The following is a 17,049-nucleotide window of genomic DNA, read 5'->3' as shown; positions in this document are numbered from 1 at the left end:
CTTTCCATATTTTCCTTTCATGTTTTTGCTAGTCGAGTTCATCCTCCAGTGGAGTCCTTGGATCTGATCTCGAAACTGATTTGGAGTCGCCAGGTGAATGATTTCAGCCTTCATGTTTCTGATCGTTGTCCACCATCAACAATCGGATCTAAAATTCATACATTTTGCTGAGGAACATAAAACTACGTCCCCAGTATGGTCGCCACTATGTTATCACTTAGATTGACCTCAGGCTGAAGGGAGGCAATTCTAGGGTAACCACAAACCACGCTTAACCTAGTAGCTAGTGATGAGCCCCAATTTTTGGTACAATTTGGGCTCATTTGGCCTACTTGCTCTGCTCAAACCATTCATTTTTTATTGCTTATGCATTCATTTCTTGGTTTATTCGTGTTGTTTGTAGGAAGAAGGGTAGGCATTCTATCTACGTGACTAATGCATGATAATTTCAGGTTTTTGGCATTAAAAGGGAGCAAAGATCACGAAAAAGGAGACAAGGAGACAATGAGGTGGCACTGCTGGTTTTTAGGAGAGGATGTCCACGGTCTTGGGACCTTCCTCGTGATTCCCACCATAGCTCCGAGCTCCAATCCATCTCCCCACCGAGCTTAGAAGCAGCCAACTGTTCTACAGGAACAGCAGTTATAACTGTTCTACAGGAACAACAGTTATGACTGTCCTACAGGATCAGCAGTTTAAACTTCAGTTGGACAGCCGAGCTCCTAAAATCAAGGACACCTGTTGGATGATCATTTGGCATAAATACTGAGGCCGTAGCATTGGATAGGAGCTTTTTGAACTTTTGTATTGCTCTTGTAATTTGGAAGTACGAGCTACAGCTCGGTTTTGTAAGCCAATTTTGGCATGTCATCAGACTTTCGTTTATGAATAAAGGCAGGCAGATTTTGATCTCATCCTGAGTTTCTAAGGGAGCTATAGCTCTCAGGTTAGGGCCCAACCTGAGAGCAATAGATCTCCTTGGTGTTGTAATGTGTTTGCATTTCGTTCCAGCACTTTGAGTTTTTACTTTCACATGCAATTCGAATTTACAGTTTGTTAATTTAGTCCTTTTCATGAGCTTAGATAGGATTAGTTTATGGTGAATTTGTTTCAGTTGCTTAGATTCGATAGGAGGATAGTTATAAATTATTGGAGCTCCAGCAAAAGGTTGTTAAGGCTCACTGCCATCTCTCTTAGGGATTGGGGTGCAGCCCATAACCAACCACCAAAAAGAAACGCAGTTCTTCTCACTTCCATGCAAGCTGCAACATAGACATTTTCGTTGAAGATCCATCCATGCACTTTTGACATTGAACCATACTTCTACATTTCACTTCCATGCACAAGTTTCATTTCTTGGTTTTCCATTGCTGTTCATAGGTTTCATAGCACAATTATCATAGGTTAATGAATTTCTCGTTTTTGGGTGCATAAGTCATTTGTTTCATTTAAGCTGCTCCTCATCATTCCACTTTCTTCTTCTTCTTCTTGATCTCTCCTCAATCCACCTACTCAGCCTCTGTCCAACTCATTTACCCTCCAACTCATCCATTATTCACTTAGCTCCATTCACTTCAACTTTCGTTGATCACCATCCTTCCAACCATCAAACCACTGCATACACTCTTCCTCCATCTGATTTCTCTGCTCCTGAGCCATCACCAGCTCCATCTCCATCTCACCTATCCTTCCACACCACTCCAACACTCCTCCATCTCCAAAAACCTCCACGGCCAAACATCCTGTAGAATTGCACAGACTTCCTGTAGAAACCCCTGAGTTTCCTGTAGGATCCCCTGCAGACTTCCTGTAGAAACCTGCAAACTCGGTTGCTGAGCATCCGAACGTGGTAGGCTTCTGTGGATTGATGCTGGAGACCCTCTGGGGCCTCCCTTAGCCATCCTGACCTTGCCCATGATTTCCTTCCATTCCAACCGCTCCTGCACAACCAAACCCTAATCAAAAGCATCATCGCAATAGATCCAACCACTTAATGAAAAAATACAAAAACATGATTTTTCAGATGCAAGTAGCTTAGATGCATGTATTTCAGTTCACTGCAAGTAATGGCATTAGTGTTAGTAGTTTCATTCACAGTTTTGCATTGTAAGGGTCTAGCTAGTCAAATTAGGGTTTACTAGGGTTTTCATGCTTTATTGGCTTTCAGCTTCTTTCTGCAACTAGATTAGTCTTCTTTCAGTTAGCTTTCGTCCATCATTCATAAAGCTTCTTCTGTGAGCCTATAGAAGTTGGCTTGAGCCCTAGCGGACTTGTGCCAGCTGACCAAGTGACAGCTGCGACAAGAGCTAGTACTTGTGCATACAGCACCGTCGCTTCCAAGTTTGTACGAACTACCGGGTTGATAAAATTAGAGATAGGAAGCTCCAGGAGTTGTAGCATTATTGCTACAATACTGGAGCCCACCATATTTTTGGCGCCGTTGCCGGGGAAGCGTCAGAGTATTAGTAATTGTTGCTTTTCTTCTACTTCCTTACTCTTGCCTTCTGCTAAGTAGTTTACTTCATTTCCATTCTGCAAAAGTAGCATAGCATTTCCTGCTTTCATAGATTAGCATTTCCTGCTTTCATAGATTAGCATTTCCTGCTTTCCTAGATTAGCATTTCCTTTCTACAAGCGTAGACTAGCATTTCCATTCTTGCAATTTCCTTTGAGCAAAATAGATTAGTTCTTTCCTGCTTTCAGTTTAATTTCGCATCTTTCATAGTTAGTTGTAGATCAATTTGTCTCAGTTTTGCAGGTACCAAAAGAAAAGCAAAGCAAAAGCAATCAAAAAGAAAAAGAAAGTCTTTTCCATTTCATGCCTCGTAGGAACCGAGATAGATCAGGCAAATTCCTACCAAACACCCCCACCACATCACTGAGTCACCCTTCTCTCTTCTTTGGTGACAGTGACCCAGAGGAACCTATAGGTGAACATCCTGAGATATCCAAAGACCCTATAGTCGAAGAAGAGTTAGAGACCACTCCATCTGAAGCTATGGCTGACAATAGAAGAGAAGATGAGAGAATAGAAGGTGCCTTCCCCATCCGAGAGACCAATGGAGAGATGAAAATGAAAAACATTAGCCCCTCCGCCTTACCTCACTTCCATGGGCTGACCACTGAAGATCCAGATACCTTCCTGTTTGAGTTTTCTGTCCTTTTTAGAACCTATGACTATACTGAAGATGAGCAAAAGTTGAAACTTTTCCCTTCCACTCTTAAGGATGCAACACTACGCTGGTTCATGGGCTTACCTGGGAATAGTATCACCACTTGGGCTCAGATGCAGTAAGCTTTCAACACCAAGTACCGGGATTACTGTAGGTCCAAGGAAACAAAGGGGGAAATCTTTCGGATGTCCATGGGAAATGATGAGTCCTTAGAGGATTATGAGGAGAGGTTCCAACTAAGCTATAAGCGGGCCAGGTGCACACTTGACCCTGAATCCCTCAAGTTGGTCCTGCTCCGAGGAGTCCCTGAAGACCTCTTAGATACCCTTCACATGTTAGCTGGGGGGGACATTTACCAACTGCCTTATGAGGACATCAAGACTGTGTTTAGAAACCACTCCAGGGCAGCTCGGAAACGAGGTAGAGGAAACCACCTCTCAACTAGTGTCCCTTTCTCTAAACATGAGCTTGCAAATCAATTAGAAGATCTTAAGAGTGAGGTGAGACAAACCATTGCCATGCAGCTTGACACATTCAGGATTCAGCAAAAGAAAGAAGAGGCTGAGAGAGCCTTGGCTGTCTTCTGCCCTAGGTGCACAAGGAGGCACCCTAAGAACGAATGTCCATTGCATTCGGTTGAAGTGTGTTTCGTTTGTGAGGAGGACCATCCCACAAATCAGTGTCCAACCTTACCTGGGTTTAAAGCCATGTACCAAGGGACAGAAGCTCCCACAGAGCCTCTCTATTACCTCAACCAAAGGAGGCCACAGGGATCTAGACCTTATCAGCAAGGGATGCAAGGGGCATCTCAAGCTTATTACAGCCCCAACCAATCGACTCCTATGCCTTCCTGGGGTCCCTCTGCTCATCCTTCATGGTCCATGCCTCCTCCATGGTCTTATCCAACTCAGTACCCCACTCAACCTACTTCTCATTCATATCATTCACATGCCCAGCCACAGCCTCAATGGAATGCACCTCAGTCGGGGTGGAGGCCCCAATACAACACTCCTCCTGCCATCTTGCCTCCACCACCAGTTCAACCTCAACCATTACCTCCTGCTCCTCCAAGGCAGCCTCAAATGCCTGCTCAACCGAACCCGAACCCCAACAATAGACAGGCCCAGCAGGTATACACTGGGGAAACCTCATGCCCTACCTATGCGGTGGAGATCCAGGAGATCAATCTTCGATCTGGAAAGACTCTACCAGATCGCCAACCTCCTCCCCCAGAGGATGAGGAATATAAACAGGAAAGTGAACCAAAGGCTATTCCACCCTTTCCTGAGAGACTAACAGCCACCACACAACCCAACCCAGAGGAGGAAGAGCTTCTGGGTGAGCTCAAGCAGTTGTGTGTAAAAATACCACTTCTCCAAGCCATCAAGGATGTGCCAATATACAACAAGCTGGTTAAGGAGAAGTGTTTCAAACACCCAGGCAGACGGAAGAAAGATGCCTCAACTATCAATGTCATAGGACAACTGTCTGACCTTATGTTAGGACAAGTCATCTGCCCAAAGTACCTAGATCCTGGAAGTCCTGTAGTAGATGTTCACATCAATGGCACCATCATACCTCACACCTTGATTGATCTGGGGGCTGCCATTAATGTGATGACCAGGAATACCATGCTTAAGCTTAATCTTCAGGGTTCCTTGAGGAAGACCTCGACAGTGCTGCAATTAGCAGATCGCTCCACCGTGACTCCCGAAGGGATTGTGGAGGATGTCTTGGTCTCTATTGACTCTTGGGAATACCCTGCAGACTTCCTGGTTCTGCAACCAAAGGCCAAGCTTACTGGATATCCTCTCATTTTGGGAAGGCCTTGGTTAGCTACTGCAGATGCTTACATAAGTTGTCGTGCAGGGAACATGACCATCAAAAATGGTCCCATGTCCAAGCAGCTAGTCCTATACCCTCTTGCCCAACCCTCCTTAGAGCATGACTTACCACTCTGGTTGGAAGAAGGAGAGGAAGACGAGGTGTACTCAGCACCTATGTGCACCTTAGATACCACTAGAAGAGACCCCCCAACCGAGGATGACTTGATCGAGACCTTGATCCAGAATCCACCTTCCAGTGCACTACCCTTAGAGAAATTGGTGGAGGATGCCTAAGCTAGCACCCTAGTGGATCTTTGTACAACCAACCTTGTTACTCCCAGAGTCAAGAATGTGGAGTTCGGCCTTGAGAAAGCATTGAAGATCAGCTCCTCCCTATCTCCTTCCCAGGAAAAGGAGCTGTGTAGTCTGTTGGCCAACCACCTTGATGCTTTTGCTTGGAGCTATAAGGAAATGAAAGGAGTCCATCCTTCGGTCTGTACCCATCATATATACATCAAAGAGGACTGTAAACTGGTTAGGCAACCTCAGAGGAGAATGAATCCAGCCCTTAAGGACATTGTCAAGGAAGAATTGCAAAAACTGTTGGATGCCGGATTCATCTACCCCATCTCAGATAGTGAATGGGTGTCCCCTCTAGTGTTGGTTCCCAAGAAAAATGGGAAATGGAGAATCTGTGTGGACTACCAAGAACTGAACAAAGCTACCAAGAAGGACCATTTCCCTCTACCTTTCATAGATCAAGTGTTGGATGGACTGGCAGGAAAGAAGTTCTTCTCTTTCCTGGATGGGTTTAGCGGGTACAACCAAATCCAAATCAGCCCGGAAGACCAATATAAGACCACCTTCACTTGTCCTTGGGGTACCTTTTCCTATCGAGTCCTTCCCTTTGGGCTATGCAATGCTCCTGCTACCTTTCAGAGAGCTGTTTTGAGCATCTTCTCGGAGCTGGTCCATGATGCAGTAGAAATCTATATGGATGACTTTACTCCTTATGGGGCCAACTTCCAGGAAGCATTGTCCAACCTGGGAAAAGTCCTAACCAAATGCACCGAGATGAACTTGTCCCTTAGTCCTGAAAAATGTGAATTCCTAATGACTGAAGGGACCGTGCTAGGCCATACCATTTCTTGCCAAGGATTGCAGGTGGATCCTAACAAAATTGCTCTCATCAAGAGGGTTCCACCTCCTCAAAAGGTCAGGGATGTCCGGAGTTTCTTGGGATTAGCAGGATACTACCGGAGGTTCATTAAAGATTTCAGCAAGCTAGCCTCGCCATTGTTTGGCATGTTGGCAAAAGATGTGGAGTTTAATTGGACTGACGATTGTCAGAGGGCTTTAAATGAATTAAAGGACAAGTTGGTGTCAGCCCCAATCCTGAGAGGTCCAAACTGGGCCCTACCTTTCCACATCCACATTGATGCCTCGAACAAAGCCATAGGTGCAGCTTTAGGACAAGTTGAGCAGAAACTTCCATATGCCATTTACTTTGTTAGCAAAAACTTGTCCAAAGCTGAGCTGAATTACACTGTAACCGAGAAAGAATTCTTGGCTGTGGTCCATGCATTGAACAAGTTCCGACATTATATTACTGGTTACCAGACCTTCGTACATACTGACCATGCTGCTATTAGATATTTAATGAATAAGCCAGATGTGAATGCTCATATTATTAGATGGTTACTTTTATTGCAGCAGTTTGATTTGACCATTGTTGACAAACCAGGTAGAGAAAATGTTGTTGCTGACTTTTTATCTAGATTGGATTTGTCTGCAGATGAGGATGGAACAGTGGACGACCAGATGCCTGATGAACATCTGTTTGCTATTTCAGTACTCTCTCCATGGTTTGCTGATATAGCAAACTATCTTGTTTCAGCACAGTTCCCTCCACACCTATCTTCCAGAGAGAAGAGCAGAATCATCAGAAAAAGTGCCTCATTCACTTGGATAGGGGGCAATCTGTTCAAGCTTGGCCCCGATCAGATCTTAAGGTGTTGTGTAAGGGAGGAGGAAGTCTTTGATATCCTCCTCACTTGTCATGATGGGCCTTGTGGAGGACATTTTGCAGCAAAGAGAACTGCCTTCAAGATCCTGCAGGCAGGCTACTATTGGCCCACACTTCATCAAGATGTCAGAAGATATGTCAGTCAGTGTGACCAATGCCAAAGAATGGGGAAACCGACCCAAAGGGATGAGATGCCTCTCCAACCTCAAGTGACTCTTGAGCCATTTGAGAAGTGGGGCATGGACTTTGTGGGCCCAATCAACCCCTCTTCGAGGCAAAGGACTTACATCATTGTGTGTACTGACTATTTGACAAAGTGGGCAGAGACCAAAGCAATCAAAGCAGCAACAGAAGAAAAGGTGGCCGAGTTCCTAAGAGAAAACATCTTCTACAAGTTTGGCTATCCAAGAGAGCTGGTCACCGATCAAGGGAGCCAGTTCACCTCCAACCTGGTTGAAGATCTCTTGGCTCATCACAAGATCAAGCATAGGACTTCCACCCCTTATCACCCTCAAGCAAATGGGCAGGTGGAAGTCACCAATAGAGCATTAGAAGGGATCTTGACTAAAGTGGTGAGCAGCAGTAGAAAGGACTGGGCAGATCGCCTTGTTGAAGCCACATGGGCTTACAACACCACTTGGAAGACCACCACCGGCTTCACACCGTATGAGCTGGTCTATGGGAAGAGAGCTTTGTTTTCCATTGAGTTTGAATACAACACTTTGAGGATGGCAGCTCAGCTGGACCTAGATCTCAGCCATGCACAACAAGAAAGGCTACTGCAGCTGAATGGCCTGGATGAGCACCGAATGAAGGCCCTCCTTCACTCAGAAGTGGTTCAACTTCAGAGAAAGGTGTGGCATGACCAACATCTCCACGAGAAGCAATTTCAGCCGGGAGATTGGGCTTTGTTGTATGACTCAAGATACAAAGATTTCAAAGGGAAGCTGAGAACCAGATGGCTGGGACCATATGCAGTGGAGAAATGCCATGACAATGGATCTGTCCTCATTCGAACCATTGATGAGGAAGCCATTCCCATGCTTGTCAATGGGCATCGTTTGAAGATCTACAGGAGACCTCACTCAAGACAAGAGTTCATCAAAACTATGGAGAAATCTGTATTGGTCATAGAGAAGGGTTCTGCCTCTGCCTCTGGCATACCCTGAAGAAAAAATGAAAAAAAAAGAGAAAAAAGAAAAAAAAAAAAGAAAAAAAAAAAAAATAAAGAAAAATAAATAAAGATCCTTGGGTGAAAACCTCTCTGAGGCGCCCAAGGCAGGTAGTAGGGGTGAAAACCTCATTGAGGCGCCCCTATTGTCTTTCAAAAAAAAAAGGAGAAAAGGTGAAAAAAGATCCTTGAGTGAAAACCTCTCTGAGGCGCTCAGGGCAGATGGCAAGGGTGAAAACCTCTCTGAGGCGCCCCTGTTATCTTTCAAAAAAAAAAAAGAGAAAAAAGAAAAAAAGAAAAAAAAAACAATAAGCAAAATATGGTAAAGTTGCATGCAGGTTGCAGATGTTTATGGAGGAGAGGAAGCCTTCAACTCAAAGCCAAGGGTCCTTACCATGCTGTCAACGAACCTCTTCAGCACCTCCTCCAAGAGTACCCATGTTTTTTCAAGGTATGTGCAATTTTATCATGGTTTGAATCTTCTACAGGAAGATGTTGTCTTTCTACAGGAAGATGCAGTCTTTCTACAGGAAGGCGCGGATTTTCTACTGGAAAGTACAGACTTTCTACAGGAAGGCCAAACTTTCTACAGGAAGCTCTGTGTTCTACAGGAAACTTCCTGTAGGAGTTTTGGACGGCCAGAATTCATCTTAAAAGAAGATTTAGCGACTATGGATTGGTATGGATGCATGCAAGCCTCTGTTGGCACCCTTGCACATTGCTGTCACCTTGCTCCACCATCCTTGTCGACATGCGACCAAGTCCCTGCACAAACAGAGAAGATCGATGAGTTCTCGCGGGAAAGCCATTTTCAAAGTTAAACAAATGCTGGATCTCATACCGCAGGCATCAAGAGCTCCGGGAACGTGATTGAAAGGCCAGAACCTCCATCGTGCAGCATGCACCCAAGGAGAAAGGACTGTTACGAGACACCTCGCGGGAATCCTGTAACAGTTCAACCTGCTCGAGTGGATACCATTCACAGCACCGCCATCTGAAATAAAATGTGGGCGCATGCAAGCAAAACATCCACTCCATCGTTGGCAGCCTGTAACCACGAGCCTCCGGGTCTGTGTAAGTCGCATGCAGCAGGTAGATCCACTCACCATCGTCCAAGAACTGAAAAAATCATGTGCAGCCACGCAGGTAAGTGTCTCAACCCTTCCTTCCATCAAATCGCATGAATTTTACTTTGAAATCGTTTGCAAAGCGTAAAATTGAATGGTTGAGCGGCCGTATGGCTAGTCGACTGGCCACGTCGGCTAGTTAAAGTGTAATTGGATGTTTGGGTGGCGGCCATGACAAAGAGAATGAACGGCACGCACGTGAGAACACTCTCGTCAGAGCATGAGTTTAACAGGAAAAGGCGACGGTAAATCTGTGGGAATGGATGCGGCAGCAAGTGAATACGCAGGCGGATGATGGATGACGTCGCCCAATGGTCCGGCGGGGACAGCTCATCCCCCGCGCCACGGATTGCGCCGATTCAAAATCTAATCGGCTAGATCATGCGCATGCATTTATCATCCAACACTTCAAACTCGGGTGGCTATTCTGATCTACTCTGCACTTTGATACGCCGAGATGTTGGCTACCAGAACGCCGGTAAAGCACACCTCTAGCGCGGGCCAACTACAGTCCTCCCCGAGAATTGCGCACTGCTTCTACAGGAACGCAGTTCTACAGGAACGCAGTCTACAGGAACACAGTCTTCTACAGGGAAGCGGGTGCCTCACGAAAAAGGTGGCCAATTAAAGAGGTAACCCTGAACTCTCATGCAACTGGTTAGTAGAAGTGGCAAGACCATCGTCCACAGTCGGGTCATAAAGATATTGGTGGAATTGTTGTTTGCTGTGCCTATGCTGTCGTTCTACAGGATGTCGGTATAAGTAGACTGTGTTGAATTTTGTGGATTATGTGCATGCTCTGTCTTAATAGACCAAATCTCTTTTGCATTTGCCACCTTTAATTAAAACGACCGTGTTCATCATGCCGGGTGGGTTTATAAGACGGGAACCCACTGATTCAACTAAACTAAGGAGAAACCCGGCAGTGGTAGAGCTCTTCACCAGAGCACAATGGATGCCTTTTTGTGATAAGCTGCAGGGTTACGATGATGAAGTAGCCGAAGAATTCTTGCAGGCTCTGAAGCCTAAATCTCAGACACTGGCCACAGTGAACTTCAGAGGTCTAAGCCTCAAGCTCACCCCAGAACATATCAGTCGGATCACAGAACTTCCTATGGGTCTGCCGTGGGATAAAGAGGAGAGAAAGCTGAGTCAGCAGGCAAAGAAAGAATTCTTTCCACCTGAGGAAGAATTCTCGGAGGACAAAAATGGGGTGCGAAGAACGAGCCTGTTGCCACCTTGGAATGAAGTCAGTTTGCAAATCATGAAATATATTACTTGTGAAGGTCGTTTCAGCATCGTGTATGCATATCACTTTCGGCTGCTCACTGAGTTGAGGCACCGAATTGACCTTCCTGTAGAACAAAAACTAAGCATCCCTTATTACCTCCTGCAGTCTCTAATGGAGTGTGCTACAAAGCTGAAAGAGGGAATACCAGATCAGATAGCCCACCATGGGTTGATCAAGCTTCTTGTGGAGGATGCATTGCATTCATATAAGGTCCCCCTCTCATGGGAATCCTTCCGGAATTTAACAAAAGATGGGGACATTAAAATGTTGATCGAGGAAACGGGTTCCTCCAGCAGTGAGGAACAAGAAGCAGTGGCCGAGGAACAGGAAGAAGAAGGCCAAGAGACCCCGACAACAGTACAGAAGAAGGAACAAAGGAAGAAGCATGAGGAAAAGGAGGACAAAGAAAAAGGTGGCACACCTATCCTGTCAGCAAGGGAAAAGAGGATGAAGAGCAGAATGGACAAAGCTGAGGTGGTCCACGTCAGCCCAAGTACCTCAACAGCACCTGCAACCAAAGTAAAAAGTAAAACTCAGGCAGGCAAGCAAGCAGAGGTGGAGACACCTGTGTCTACAGGAAAGCAAAAACAGGCTTCTACAGGAAGCCCGAAAACACAAACAAAGGCTTCTACAGGAAGCCCGAAAACCATTGAGAAAAAGGCTTCTACAGGAAGCCCAAAAACAAAAACAAAGGCTTCTACAGGAAGCCCGAAGATCATTGAGAAGCAGGCTTCTACAGGAAGCCCAAAAGCAAAGACCAAGGCTTCTACAGGAAGCCCGAAAATCGTTGGAGAACAGGCTTCTACAGGAAGCCCGAAATTGCAGAAACAGGCTTCTACAGGAAGCCCCGAAAAGGTGAAACCCAAGGAGAGGAAGGTGGATATTCTGGCACGGGAGGCAGCAGCTATATTAGCTGGCCTCAGCACGCCACCTAAGCCAAAAGGAAAGAGGAAGAGGGAGACCCCTCTATACTTTAAGGCTCGAAGAAGTGTTAGGATAAAGACGGGCAAGCCACAGGCCCAATCTAGCAGCCCGATTATCATCGAAGATACACCTGCTTCTCCCAAAGAAAAGTCACCCTCCAGGATCACAGTCACCTACGAGAAGGGGAGTCCAAAGAAAAATACGTGGCAAGAAAGGTTAGACTTGTTGACTGAACAAACACGGCTACAGGAAGCTGAAAATGTTCTACAGGATACTCTGGCCCGGCTACAGGAAACGGAAAAGAAGGAAGGAGAAGGACTCTCATCACCACCAAGGGAGGGTGAGGTAGAACCACCTGAAGAGATAGAAAGAGAACATATACCAGAACCTAGCCCTTCACCTAATCTGAATTCATACTACACCTTTTTAGAAGCGGGCAAAATCATACCGCAGAAATTTACTGTGCCTCTATTTTTTGAACTAGAGAAAGAAAGAGTCCGTTCCCACACATGGATGCAAATCGCCAAATCAAAGGGTGTGGCAGACATAGGCCCTCTACAAGATCAACTCAGGGAGGTCAGGAGTGAATTCACCATGGCTAAACATGTGGCTAATTTCCAACGTGTGCTTCTACAGGAAGAAAATCAGAAACTGAGATTGCAGCTACAGGAACTAAAGGCAGGGGCAGGAACATCCTCCAAGGACATCACAAATGAACAAGAAGGCAAAAAGGAGCTGACCACCAGCCTTGAAGGGCCAATGAGACTTCTACAGGAAATAGAACAGCAAACAAAAATCGAAGTGCAAGCCCTGAGAGAACAGCTGCAACAAAAGGAAGCACAATTGGCCTGCATGGCCAGTCGGGCCATGGAGGAAATTCAGTGCAGAACACCTGCAAAATCCTATGGATTGTTCTTAAAAGATCAATGGCTGCAGTTCCAAATAAACACCTTGGCACAAAGAGGTATTTCACATATCCAAAACCCACAACAATTTTCTGAATTGTGCAGTACTAGTTCGTCTGAGGACAAAGCCAAATTAGCCGAGTTTTACCTCCACAATTTGGCTTTGCCTAATGAAGTCTCCTGGGATCCCAATGTTGCCTTGGGTGATATGCAATTGATGGCGTTCGCCTCATGGTTAAACCATGAGGATCAGAGAGCAGCTGAAGCAAAATCGGTCATGAACCGAGAAGTAAGTGAACCACTGTTCATTCGACCAGAAGTAGAGGATCCGGTGGCACTCATCTCAGCCCACCAACAGTTGGCTACAGATCCCACAGCTTCCTTGAGATTTATGGACCAACAGGCCCAAGCCATAGCCCACTTTGAAGACATGGAAAGGTTGTTGGGAGAAAGTGCTGCCCAAGCATGTGCATGAAGATGGAATACCCTGGCACACAGCTTGAAAATCAGAGAGTACCATACCCCCATTCGGATGAGGGAAGCTTTGGCAAGGGTTGAACTTTACAAGAAATCCATGCAAAGCCTCCAGGCCAGCTGGATTGGCCTTAAACTCAACCCACCTCTACTGCTAGGACTGACTGAAGGCAATACAGAGGAAGATGACAGTCAACAATGGGAAGAGGTGAACAGGAAAGCAGGGTTTCATATCCACAGAGAAGACACCACCACAGAGCCTTGGGATACAAGGGAAGCAGTGAAAGCAATGAAGGATGAAGATTTGGACCAAGTTGCTCAAGGATGAGCAAATAGTTTAGCTGGGGGGTGATGATGAGCCCCAATTTTTGGTACAATTTGGGCTCATTTGGCCTACTTGCTCTGCTCAAACCATTCATTTTTTATTGCTTATGCATTCATTTCTTGGTTTATTCGTGTTGTTTGTAGGAAGAAGGGTAGGCATTCTATCTACGTGACTAATGCATGATAATTTCAGGTTTTTGGCATTAAAAGGGAGCAAAGATCACGAAAAAGGAGACAAGGAGACAATGAGGTGGCACTGCTGGTTTTTAGGAGAGGATGTCCACGGTCTTGGGACCTTCCTCGTGATTCCCACCATAGCTCCGAGCTCCAATCCATATCCCCACCGAGCTTAGAAGCATCCAACTGTTCTACAGGAACAGCAGTTATAATTTTTCTACAGGAACAACAGTTATGACTGTCCTACAGGATCAGCAGTTTAAACTTCAGTTGGACAGCCGAGCTCCTAAAATCAAGGACACCTGTTGGATGATCATTTGGCATAAATACTGAGGCCGTAGCATTGGATAGGAGCTTTTTGAACTTTTGTATTGCTCTTGTAATTTGGAAGTACGAGCTACAGCTCGGTTTTGTAAGCCAATTTTGGCATGTCATCAGACTTTCGTTTATGAATAAAGGCAGGCAGATTTTGATCTCATCCTGAGTTTCTAAGGGAGCTATAGCTCTCAGGTTAGGGCCCAACCTGAGAGCAATAGATCTCCTCGGTGTTGTAATGTGTTTGCATTTCGTTCCAGCACTTTGAGTTTTTACTTTCACATGCAATTCGAATTTACAGTTTGTTAATTTAGTCTTTTTCATGAGCTTAGATAGGATTAGTTTATGGTGAATTTGTTTCAGTTGCTTAGATTCGATAGGAGGATAGTTATAAATTATTGGAGCTCCAGCAAAAGGTTGTTAAGGCTCACTGCCATCTCTCTTAGGGATTGGGGTGCAGCCCATAACCAACCACCAAAAAGAAACGCAGTTCTTCTCACTTCCATGCAAGCTGCAACATAGACATTTTCGTTGAAGATCCATCCATGCACTTTTGACATTGAACCATACTTCTACATTTCACTTCCATGCACAAGTTTCATTTCTTGGTTTTCCATTGTTGTTCATAGGTTTCATAGCACAGTTATCATAGGTTAATGAATTTCTCGTTTTTGGGTGCATAAGTCATTTGTTTCATTTACGCTGCTCCTCATCATTCCACTTTCTTCTTCTTCTTCTTGATCTCTCCTCAATCCACCTACTCAGCCTCTGTCCAACTCATTTACCCTCCAACTCATCCATTATTCACTTAGCTCCATTCACTTCAACTTTCGTTGATCACCATCCTTCCAACCATCAAACCACTGCATACACTCTTCCTCCATCTGATTTCTCTGCTCCTGAGCCATCACCAGCTCCATCTCCATCTCACCTATCCTTCCACACCACTCCAACACTCCTCCATCTCCAAAAACCTCCACGGCCAAACATCCTGTAGAATTGCACAGACTTCCTGTAGAAACCCCTGAGTTTCTTGTAGGATCCCCTGCAGACTTCCTGTAGAAACCTGCAAACTCGGTTGCTGAGCATCCGAACGTGGTAGGCTTCTATGGACTGATGCTGGAGACCCTCTGGGGCCTCCCTTAGCCATCCTGACCTTGCCCATGCTTTCCTTCCATTCCAACCGCTCCTGCACAACCAAACCCTAATCAAAAGCATCATCGCAATAGATCCAACCACTTAATGAAAAAATACAAAAACATGATTTTTCAGATGCAAGTAGCTTAGATGCATGTATTTCAGTTCACTGCAAGTAATGGCATTAGTGTTAGTAGTTTCATTCACAGTTTTGCATTGTAAGGGTCTAGCTAGTCAAATTAGGGTTTACTAGGGTTTTCATGCTTTATTGGCTTTCAGATTCTTTCTGCAACTAGATTAGTCTTCTTTCAGTTAGCTTTCGTCCATCATTCATAAAGCTTCTTCTGTGAGCCTATAGAAGTTGGCTTGAGCCCTAGCGGACTTGTGCCAGCTGACCAAGTGACAGTTGCGACAAGAGCTAGTACTTGTGCATACAGCACCGTCGCTTCCAAGTTTGTACGAACTACCGGGTTGATAAAATTAGAGATAGGAAGCTCCAGGAGTTGTAGCATTATTGCTACAATACTGGAGCCCACCAGCTAGCCTTACTAGGTCGGGAGAGGGCTCTCTCCTTATGGATCTCAGTCAAGATGACTGGATCAGGAACAATATTTTATGCTAGGTATAGTAGCTCAAGGGTTTTGATTGAATTTGTTGGTGTTTTTGCCAGATCAGGAGGAGCTGGGAAATTTGGGTCTGGGAAACTAAGTCAAAATTGCAGGGGATTCTATGGGGCAAGGTAGGTATGAGCTTCAGCACCTTAGGCTTGATGGGGTGAAATGATAGACTGGTGAGGAGCTAAGAAGGGCATGAGCAGGTCATGAATCCTTCCTAAACAGTAGAAAAGACATGAAATATTGGTGTTTTCCCAAGGCAGAGCATTAAAACCTAATGTATTCCACCTATCTGACTTGAAAACAACCAATCAGAAGCAATTATATGAAAGAGGCATACATAAATAACATGAGAACATAATAACAGAAGAAGAAACACATGCTAAAGGCCATACCACAGGGATCCCATAAAAATAGTTGCAACTTTATTAGTTTCCTGCCAAAACTGCTACAAAGTGATATGTGTTCAGTACATGAGCATCCAGTTGAATCCAACCCTTGAAAATGACCAAGAAAATACATGATATAGACATCCAAATCACTCATCCTAACCATCATGGGTCAAAACCATGATAAGAGGAGCTGTTTCAACCATTTCTAAACTAAGAACAGGAATCTAGGCATTCAAACAACTTGCCTCTACAAAAGTGGAAACAGATTCATTACCCTCAAAACCACTTTTTGTCCATGAATCTACCATATACTAGTGTTTGACTATTACATTTACAATCCATGGCATTAATTACATCAGCAAATTCACTTGCATGAGAGAGAAATCAAGAAAATAGGCGAAATTAGGCAAAAAAGTCATCCTGAGTGAAAAATGCCCTACGCGCAGCGCCACTGGTCCTATGCACAATGCCATTTTGAGTCCACGTTTGGAGGCCTTCCCAACATCCAAATTGAGCCCAGGATAGCTCGTTGGAAAGGAATTCAAGTCTAGCTTTTGGAGCACCTAGAATTTTTTCATTTGGAGCTCATTTTCCCCCTAAAAATCCAATTCTCCCAAGGCTGCTTCTGTGTGTCCAAAAACTAGCAGAAAGGTCAATTTTGGAGTGTTTCTAGACCTTTTGGTGGACTAAATGTGCTTCAAAAATTCTGAAAATTGGTAGGGTGCATATCCTTGATGCCCTAAATCCAAAAATGCAACCCATTTTTGCATTGGGTTCCCCTATCTAGGCAATTTTCTATGTTTTAAATTTCCAAAATTTCAAAATGACAAAATTTCTTCAAAGCTGCCCAAATTTGGCATGAGACACCACCATCAACTGCTTTGATGGGCTATGGAGGCTTCAGTGAACATCTTTAATCTATCTTGCTCCTTTTTGCCTTCCAAAGCTCTCCTTAGCCTAGCCTTTAACTTTCTAATCCTCATGTTACAAATTTTGTTGCGGGTCATGTAATGGTATGCCATGTGTTTAAGCATTTTCTTGTCCATGTTGGCCTTCTCAATGAGCCCTTCAAGTTGTAGGTTGACCCTTTCAAGCCAAGTCTCCCTATACTTTTCAATTTCTTGCTCGATAGGAGTCAAAGTGACATGAGCCTCCTTGTCACTTTGCCTCTTT

Source organism: Pinus tabuliformis, chromosome 6 (genome assembly GCF_031772625.1).
Source record: "Pinus tabuliformis cultivar Carrire ecotype Pingquan chromosome 6, CPIR1, whole genome shotgun sequence".
Taxonomy (NCBI): Eukaryota; Viridiplantae; Streptophyta; class Pinopsida; order Pinales; family Pinaceae; genus Pinus; species Pinus tabuliformis.
Note: the sequence above shows the minus strand (reverse complement) of the source record.